Raw genomic sequence first — 10748 nt, forward strand, 5'->3', positions numbered from 1 at the left:
TGAGTTCTAGTATTAAATTAAGGGTAATTGCAAAATATATGTAACAAAATATGTGCAATTTTTGAAAATATCTTATAATTTTACCAGGAAAATGCATTGAATTTGACAAATATTTAAAAAAAAAAAATATACAGAAATGTTTATTATTTTGGCAAAATATTTAAAAACGTTTTTTAATTTGTTGGTATAATTCTGAAAAAAAAAATGAAAACTAAAATAATGAAACTCAAGAATGAAATAAGTGCCATTTAACATTTCTTTTTATTTATTTGCCTTATTCAGTGTTTATTTTTTGTATATATATACTTCTTTCTGAAATTTCAATATAGAATAAAACTATAAGTTCTAACAAATAATTGTATTTTTCTTGTTTCAATCAACAATCAGGAGAGCTAAGTTATCAGTTTATCTAACCTGAAAATGATTTCTAACCTTTTTTGTGAGATGTTTGGCTTACAACTCTAGTAATTACATCTGGAAGACATCGATGAAGCTGCCAACGTCTACGCCGAAACTACATATACCAACTACGTGACAGAGTTTTGGGTTGATGGATCCTTCTACATCAACCACCTGGAAGGTTAGCCCAAAAAGACTAAGAAGACTTCAACATGCCCACCCCAACATCTTCGAGATCATCGAATTACTCAAGAAGACCCAAGCGGCTTTAACAGAATGTACAATTATTCAGTCTGCAGCAAGAGGTTCCGTCCACCAAAAATACGACAATAGAGAGTAATAGACACCACACTTCCGATACTGAAAGACAGATACCAACACGGAGTCTGCAATTCGATAGACTTCTCTGACGCAGCATCTTATCTACTTCATTTGAACTAAATGACTATGTGAAATATTGTGATTTGTGACTTTTGAAAATATATAAATAATATTGTATTTTTCAACATTATACATATAGTGCTTCTGAATCATATTGCTTGTTTTTACAGAGTGCTTTATTTTTTTCCACTTTGTAATGAATGTATGAATTTGCTTCATAGATTTTATAAACTATGCTTGTAATAAAAGACAAATTTTTCATATATTGGCGTATTAGTATCATAATCACTGAAAATTTTAATGCGGATGAATTATTAAGACACTTTTATAAATTAATTCCATTTTTGTTTGTTATTAGTTGTATGTTTAATGAATTCATGAAATTGACATTAAATTATTGATAACATATTCGATACATTTATTATTTATCTATTTACAGTGACAAATTAAAATGGAACTGTACAATGAAAGAGACCTGACTATACAGAAATCATAGATGAACTGTACCAATAAAGCTGAAACAGACTATCATTTGTATGCTCATCAAACCTTTTTTTTTCATTTTGTCTACTTAATATACAGATAATTGGTATAATTAAATGTAGGCAAACCAGGAGTAAACCTTTACTCGTAGCAAATATTTCCCTTACTTTCTGTATAATAAATCACTTATTTACTGGCTATTCGGTTCGCGTCGGGAAAGAGTTAGTGTTTCGGGTGACAATAAACTTGTTATTGTCCTCATAGACAGTATTTGTAAGTGTATAGTATAAGATATATAGGTTTAAGTCCCCTTAACACAAACATTGAGATGGAAGTGGGCTAGTAAATGTACCGGCATTTATTATGATCACTTAAAATAACTGATCAAATAATCGGAATTTATTAACTCAATATAAAAAGTATTCGCGGGTAGTAAGGTCGTCATATCGAGGAGCGTTTAGTACAGTGATAATGTCATAGTTTGGTTAAGTTGATCATTGTTTGGTTAAGTTACTTCCCAGAAGGATTGCCTCAGTTCTTTTCAAATGAGCAAATAAAAAGCAAATTGCATGTTTGAATCTATATTGCAAGTCAAACGATCTAATTTGAAATTGTTGTGTTTAAGAAATTAACGCAAGATAATCAAAATATCGAAACTGATATGGTTTGGTTAAGCGATTGATATGGTTCAGTTAAGTGTCTAGAAATTCGTTATGGTTTTGATCAAATTTGTCATGGTTTAGATCCAAATTAAGACATATTTGTTTCACCTTAATATTGTTAGTTTGTTTGAATGCGCTTTTGAAAAAACGAAGTTACACAATTTACCATTTGACTAAGAAGAAAAAAAGGCCTTTTTAACCAAATTTGGTGGGCGTAATCGGCAAACCGTACATTTATACATTTTTTTTAATTTTTGGTGTGTTCTTTAGATATAATTTATATAGCCACTGCTCTTTTTAGCTGGCATTCGATATAATAAATTACAAAAACAGAAAGCGTTGCTTCTGTTTCACATAGACTCTTTTTTCCATATGTCCACGGTGCATCCTGCCGGGAATAATTATCGCGAGAGGCGTCACTAGTCAAATGATTAAAGACGTCTACTTAGAGTTGCAAAACGTAGCAGCTAGTAAAATAATAATCTCTGTTCTACATTTTTTCTATCAAAGTATACATCTGTTGTTTTTATTTGAACCAGATATCTCCATCCAAGTCACAATGTATAAAAATGTTAGCTTACATATAATTTAGGCGTGGTTTATTCGTGTAAAGAAGCTCGTGTCTGCATGTGCGACTCTTATTGGTTGTTCTTTATTTAGAAGAGATACACGTGGCAGAACTCAACTTTGACAAGTCTGTTTGGGAAGAAGGACGCTATTTTATATTGTAAAGCAAATCTTTTGTTTAATTGTGCTATACCATAACAGTACTAAATGCCTCTGTTTTTTTATTCTACGATTGAGAAATTTTATATATTTATCGTCATCTAGATTGGAACTTGAACTTAATTGTGTAAGCTTTGATTTAGTTTCCTTCCTTGGATTTAAGTAAACTTGGATATTCGTATTCCTTTTTCACACGTGAGTGGGATCTTTTTTTTTAACATTATAATCAAGTCCCTTTTATTAACATTATGGCTACCAGAAAGTCGAAGAGACAAACATAAAGGAAAATTCCTTACGAACGTCCGTCTGTAGACGCTAACGAGGACCCATCCACGTGGCGTAAGACAAAACTAATCCAGGAATTAAAGGGGATTGATATAGAAGTTCCGGCCGATCTTAGTAAGCCCATCATCTTACAACTATTCAACAGTAACATTAAATCCAAAAGAAAAGAGGCAACCGTAACTGAAAATGAAACAGAAGTAAATTCAGATATCGGAACCCAACAATCCCCCCCGGAGCAACGCCCAGTCATCAACCCAGAACCGGAGGCTATTCCGATAAATAACATGTGTAATGCGTTCGTCTCTATGTCCCAATGCTTTACAGGTTTACAAAGTACTGTTACCTAACTTCTTTTGAGGAATTCTGGAGAAAAGCAGCAAAACACAATCAAAGACGGATTTACCCTTCAAAATTGGTACAACCAGTCTAGTACCGTTGAATTCAGGAGAATTGTGTATCCGTAGACATCAACAAGGGATCCAGATCCGACGATTTTAACAACATAGATATTGTATCTTCATCTCTGCAGCGACAGATTATTGACGATAAGGATGTTAATATTGCTGCCTTACTTATTCCAAATTATGAATGCCCACAATCACATACCGTAATCGTTGACAGCATTGAGGTTAATCTCCCAGGGAAACCCGACAATCAGGAATTTATCAAAGCATTCGACAAATACAAATGAATTATGTCAAAAGCCTACCCAGAAAGACGCGCCGAACTAGATGCATACGAAAAAGATATTATTGATATAAGTAATTTTTACGGCTCGAAGTATTATGATTACCATAAAATGTTTTCCGCCAAAGCGTCGACACTACTTAGAGAACATCACGTTAAAGTAGATTGGAGTAAACGTGACCGTGACTTATTCACCCTCGTAGCGGCAGGGATTCCAATCAATGTATGTAAATTATGCCATATGTGCGATCACACTACCGAATTTTGTTCACTGCAGCCCAGAAACAAAATAAATCATCAAGAAGTTATTAGTTTGGGAAATGATGATCGTAGCGATAAGTACGGCCGACCAAAATATTTTCAGGACGGTAATGAGATTTGTAACAATTTTAATAGCAGTAGAGGGTGTATAAAACGCACCTGTTCTTTCTCACATGTTTGCACCAAATGCCGTTCGCCAGGACATTCACAGGCTCTTTGTGGGAAACGCCCATCAGCAACGTTTTCATCCAATCAGACAAAGGTTGACAAAGAAACTCCTAAGACATCTCGCAAAATGTGACTAACTAAATTTGATGTGCACGCCACTACACCGGTCAATGTCAAACAGCTAAAACGTGAACTAATGAATCATCCCGACAAACATTTCGTTGATTATTTATGTAATGGGTTACAATATGGCTTTGATACTATGGTTATATATATGACAACATTAAAACAATGGAATGTAGAAATAATTTAAGTGCTAGGTCACAGAAAGAAACAGTTTCAGATCTTATTAATAAAGAACTATGTAACGGTTTCGTATATGGTCCGCTTGAAAATTTACCTTTTGATGATTATCGAGTTAGTCCGTTGAGAGTTGCGGACGGTAAATATTCTTTCAAAAAGCGACTTATTTTAGACTTGTCCGCACCGCACAACGATAAAAACGTTAGTATCAACGACCTGATAGACAAAAATTTATGCTCTATGTCGTATGACAAGATAGATGACGCACTTCGTCTCATTACCAAATACGGAAAAGGGACAAAACTCTGTAAGTTCTGTTTCCTTATTATCAGGTCTTACAAAAATGAAAGAGATAAATAGATTTATTAATCCCTTTTGTTCTTTTTGACCAAAAGCTTTTTACACTTTGTTACAAACAAGAATTTGAGCTATTAAAATGATTTATAGAATTTTGACTATTAATAAAAAAAGAAATATAATATTTTCATTAATCAAATTTTAGAAAGATATAAATTTCAAAGCTAAATTATGAGAAACAATTTCTTGATGAAATTGTTATTTACTGGATTATAAACTATAAAACTTTATTTACAAAATGTACAAATACACACTATGACAATGACCATGCTATTTAATCGATTAAATGTTCCATTTGCGGCAAACAAAACCATGGGCTCACTAACGTGCATTGAATATCTTGGTATTGTGTTAGATACAGATAAATTAGAGGCTAGATTACCTGCAAACAAAGAAGAAAGAATTTGCAAATTTATAATTTCCATAATTCAAAAGTCAACATGTACGAAAAGAGAATTACTTCAACTTTTAGGCCATTTGAACTTTGTATCACGTGTTATTGTGCCAGGTAGATCTTTTGTTTCCTATATTATTAAATTATCCACTACGGTAAAAGAACTTCATTTCTATGTAAATTTGCGCAAGGAATGTCGAGTTGACTTAGAATTTTGGCTCCGATTTCTACATAATTGGAACGGAATAAACATGTTTTACGACTCCAATTACACTTCTAACTTCGATATGCAACTATACACCATAGATGTATCCCGATGCCTCTTCTACAATTGGGTACGGAAGTTATTATCAAGGAAAATGGTTTTGTTCGACGTGGCCAAAAGAATTACCTTCTTTAAACGATAAATCGTTATCCATGGCATTTCTAGAACTATATCCAATAGTAGTAGCTGCTCTTTTATGGGGTAAAAAAAATGGAAATGCAAGAAAATCCTCTTTCTTTGTGACAATGAGGCTACTGTAGCAATTGTTAAAAAAGGAAGATCAAAATGTATCTAAATTATGAAGCTTATGCGACAGTTAACGTGGTGCGCATGTGTAAACAACTTCCAGGTAACTGCAAAACATATTGAGGTCGTAAAAATAACATTAGTGACGCTTTATCTCGTTTACAGATGGAAAAATTCCACCGCCTCGCTCCACATGCAGAGAAGCTTCCACACAACTACCCGAGTGTCTACGAAGTAATGTGGTGTTGAATGAAACAGTCGAACAATTATGGACACATGCTGTTGCTAATACAACAAGATCTTTGTATAATATAGGTTTTTCTCACTTTGTTAGATTTTTGTTGCTGAATGGAATTACATATAATTCTCATGATCTACCTCTTATATCAGAGGACGTGCTCGTCTACTTTATAGCTAATTGTTTAAAAGTTTTGAAACTCAAATACATTACTATAAAAATTTATTTATGTGGTATAAGACATGCTTATCTGAAGTCAGGATATCATAATCATCTAGAAACGCCTCTTGGCGAATTTTTACCAAGACTCACTCTGATTTTAAAATCTGTTAAACACGCATACAAGGTTCACAAACTAGAACTAGGTTGCCGATTACTTTTCCAATTTTACAGGAAATTGGCCTCAGACTGAGAAGGGGCGTGTATAATAGATATATTGATTGTTTAATAGAAACAACTTGTATAGTTGCTTTTTTTGCCTTTTTGAGATGTGGAGGATTTACCTTCATGAATGCCGATAAGTCTGACCCTTTAACTAACTTGTGCATATCTGATATTATTTTTAAGATTGATCATGCTATTCTCAGACTTAAAGAGTCTAAAACTGATCCATTCCGAAAGGGAATAGATATTAAACTTTTTAAAATAAATAACTCTATTTGCCCCTTTTTGACTTAAAAAAGATATTTAAGTATTAGGCATTCAGAACTTGGAATTGGGTTTCCATCTGATCCGCTTTTTATAACAGGTAAAAAGGAAGCTTTAACTAGACAATTTTTTCTAGTTAAATTGAAGAATATTTTAGAACTTTGCGGTTATGACCCAAACTTGTATAAGGGTCATTCGTTCAGATCGGGTGCCGCAACTAGTGCGGGAAAAGCACGCATAGAAGATCATAAGATCAAAGTTTTTGGTTGATGGAAATCGGATAGTTATTGTAGATATATCAAGATTTCTCCATCTTCTATCAAATATGCTCAACAAAGTTTAACAAAGTTTTGAACATTTTTTATATTTGTATATACTCATTGTGTAATATAGAATTGTTTACTTATGTTTATTATTACACTTATCTTTAGTTTTAGTGGTTAATTTTTACTGGTCTTTGAAGCATGTTTTATTATCGTTGATATATTGAAGGCTAAACCACCTCACACCATCCTTGGAGGCACTCAGCTGATTCTCATCTGAGTTTTTGGACATTAATGAAATTTTATTGTCTGGATCTATAAACCAAATTTCAATTTTTTTCCCCAAGAATTCAGTTGTCTCCTCACCACCGTCAGTTCAACTCGTTCGGCAGCCATGCTGTCTAAAGCAGTAGGGAGCCATGCTGTGGCTTCGAACTGACAGGTGTGTCACTGCCCTTGAAATTTGATTCTCATGAATGCTAATAAACTTTTTAGGCAGGGACCGGTCAAAATTTATACATAGCTGAGATGATTCCCAAGGGCCAAAAATATTTGTATAATCATGAATTTATGTATATCTATTGAATAAAATTTGTTTTTTAACAAACTTCTTGTCAGCAGCTATGTCCATTATTATAAATAAGTAGTCTGTTTAGAAGTACTATATTTTTTCCCTTGGGTGATGTATGCCACAAATCGCCAATGAGACATATTTATTACTTTCGCGGTCTTTATCAATGATCTACTTGTTTTACAGTTTTAACTCACACACAGATAATGTTCTCTACAGATTTCTATACATTTGCGGTCAGTCAAACTTTGATGTATCACTATTTAATTAGTATTTCGATAGGCACGTGCATAGTATGAAAGAGATATTCCGGACATTAAGCTGTTCTTCATCTAATTATAGAGTTTCAAATGCTTATGGAATCTTGGGTCATTTAAGGTCTTTCACCTCTAGGATTTTGGGATGATTGACATGAACAAAGTTAACATTTATAGGTCAAAGTACCGCCTTCAACACGGAGCCTTGGCTCACACCGAACGGCAAGCTATAAAGGGCCCCAAAATGACTAGTGTAAAACAGTTCAAAGAGGAAAACCAACGGTCTAATCTATATAAAAAACGAGAATCGAGAAACACTTCTGAAAATCACACCATCAAACGACAACCACTGAACAGCAGGCTCCTGACTTAGGACAGGTGCATAAAAATACAGAGTTTTTTCTTTTATGCTATAAAATTCCGATAATATCAGAAAAAGCTCTGTCGGTCTAGTATTTAATCATTTGACCAGTGACGCCTCTCTTAGTATGAGAAAATGTACATTATTAAATGCGATCGAAAACAATAATTTAAAAGTTCCAAGATACACGTGTTATTTTGTTTAGTACAAGTACATTTAAACTGTACGGCCAAGTTTTTGACCCGACTAGACGAGAAATCACAGAGAATAAGATGGATGAAGATGAATATTGGCAGCAAAATTTCATTCTGACATAAAAAAAAAGAACAAACTTTTTGTCTTGGATTTATTATTTTTTTATTAGTTGTTATTGGCTTGGAAATTCCAGTAAATGCAAATACTCACAGATCGGTTCTTTGTGTCTAAGGCGTTTATGTGACTTGATTATTTTGCTTTGTATCGATCTGATGAGTCAAGTCCTTTTCAACTGATTTTTATAGTTTGTTGTGCTGTTATACTACTGCCCAAGCCAAGCGGAGGGTTGGGAGGCCGCAAACATTTAAACCACGCCATATTCTGTATGTCCCTAAGTAAAGAAAATCTGTAATGCAGTAGCTGTCGTAAGTTACTGTATATCATATTTGTTTTTCGCTTATTGTTTTGAACATAAATCAGGCCGTTGGTTTTCTCATTTGAATTGCTTTACGTTTAATTTTGTCGGAGCCTTTAATTGCTTGCTAAGAGGTATGGGTTTTGTTCATTTTGGAAGGCCGTGCGGTGAACTAACATTTACGTCATTTGGTCTCGGGTGGATAGTTGTCTCATTGGAAATCATACCGCATCTACTTACTATATATTACTGTGTGCTTTCTTAGGTCCTTTTGTATTCCGAATAAAACTACTTTTAAGGAAAATTGCTATTGAAATGCAGTAATATATTAACCTCGTGATCTCTTTATACATGCGTGTTCTATGATTATGATAACTATATTGAAAATATCTTAAATTTACCGTAGACGACTTATTTTCTCGAGCTATACATTTTCGCGAGTAGAAGATCAACTTTAATATGTGAAACTCAGATCTACTCGTATGGGAACAAAACAACAACATAAGGAAATGGCGATAATATTTTGCCTCAAAACAGGATAGAATGGGTTAAACGCGGAAAAAAAAGTATCAGCGAAAATATGTTTCTTAACAGTATTTCAATAGTTGTACATAATGCTGTTTATTTTGATTGTTACTCTTCCATCATACTCGACAGGAATCACAGAACTGAAACATGTCGAACTTGAACTAAACCATGACACTACTGAACCAAACCATGACACCGAATTTTCAGTAATCTTATATTGTGTTCAAATGTAGCTTTTTTTCGGAATAATTGACGGCAGGTTTATATCGTAACGAAATATGTGATGCAATAGACAGTAAACAAATCACTTTTCTTTATGCATAAGAAACGAATAACAACTTTTAAATTTTGACATACGCAAGCTGTATTCTGTGTCAAATTATTAACTATATAATATGAATTTTAATGTACTAACATATTAGCTATAGCTATATATACTTACCAGCTTGAATTTATGTCCAAGTTCCTTTAGCAAGAAATCCGAATGTTTATATTGTGTCATTGTTTGTCAATAAAAACACTTAACACAATCATGTCCAACTTAACCAAACTATGACAAAATCACTGTACTAAACGTTCATCGATATGACGACGTTACTACCCGTGGTATTGAACACATTTTGTTCTATATTCAGAACTAAAAACGTTCGGTATATTTATTAAGAATTATATTAAGAATTATTTATATACTTACAAAAATAAATTAAAAAGACGTTGTTAATTTTAAAATTATAACAAATGAACGATTAAATAAATTGCAATGTAGTTATAGAGAAAATAGTGTAAAACCTTAAAGTTGTGTACCTACAAATAATTATTTTTGTCTGAAATAAACTGAAAACAACCACTTGAAATTTGTTTGTAATATTGTTTTTTTTTAATTAATTTTTAAAAATCGCAAATACATCTGTAGAAAGACACAAATATATGACCTTCAAATACGATACAGTAAAAAAGGCAAAGCAGACATTCATTTCCTGCACGACATGCTTCGGTGCTACCAACGGTGCAAGTAAAAGAAGTTGAGAATGCCTGGTTTCATGGACTAGAAAAACTACAAAAACGTTAATCGTAACCCTTACCACGTGGGGCCACAATGGCTCTTCACACTATTAAAGGTCAACTGTATTGTATGTATATCGAAATTGATGCATGTTCCCTCAACCTAACGCTATTTATTGTCATGTTTTTTTTTTCAGGTTTGAGCCCCAAAACGAACTTCGAAAATTGAAATCTGATAAAACTGTTTTTTTTTTGGAGGGTAGAGCTTCCCTTCTGTGTTTGGACACGCAGTACAGAGGCCTCAAAGTTCAAAAAATAGGATGAACCCGCGAGCATATAACTACTGATTGAGTTTATTATTGAAATAGGCTAATAAAACGACTCCTTCCGGTCGCAGGTCCAGGTGAAGTAAAAAATCGGAAAAAATAGAAAAATTCCGATTTTTTGATTGAAATGACCTTCTTTAGACTACCATACGTAGATAAGGTTCACTCACAATTCAGCACTTTTGTCGTAAATGTGTTCACGGGGGTCCACTCTACATGCAGACATCTATCAGAATCCCTCGGTCTTCCAGGTAAAGAAATAGAACACAAATCGTCAAAATTGACGCTCTTTGCACCTGATGACCAACTATTAGGTAGCATTACATG

Source organism: Mytilus californianus, unplaced genomic scaffold (genome assembly GCF_021869535.1).
Source record: "Mytilus californianus isolate M0D057914Y unplaced genomic scaffold, xbMytCali1.0.p SCAF_7, whole genome shotgun sequence".
In the NCBI taxonomy this organism is placed as follows: domain Eukaryota; kingdom Metazoa; phylum Mollusca; class Bivalvia; order Mytilida; family Mytilidae; genus Mytilus; species Mytilus californianus.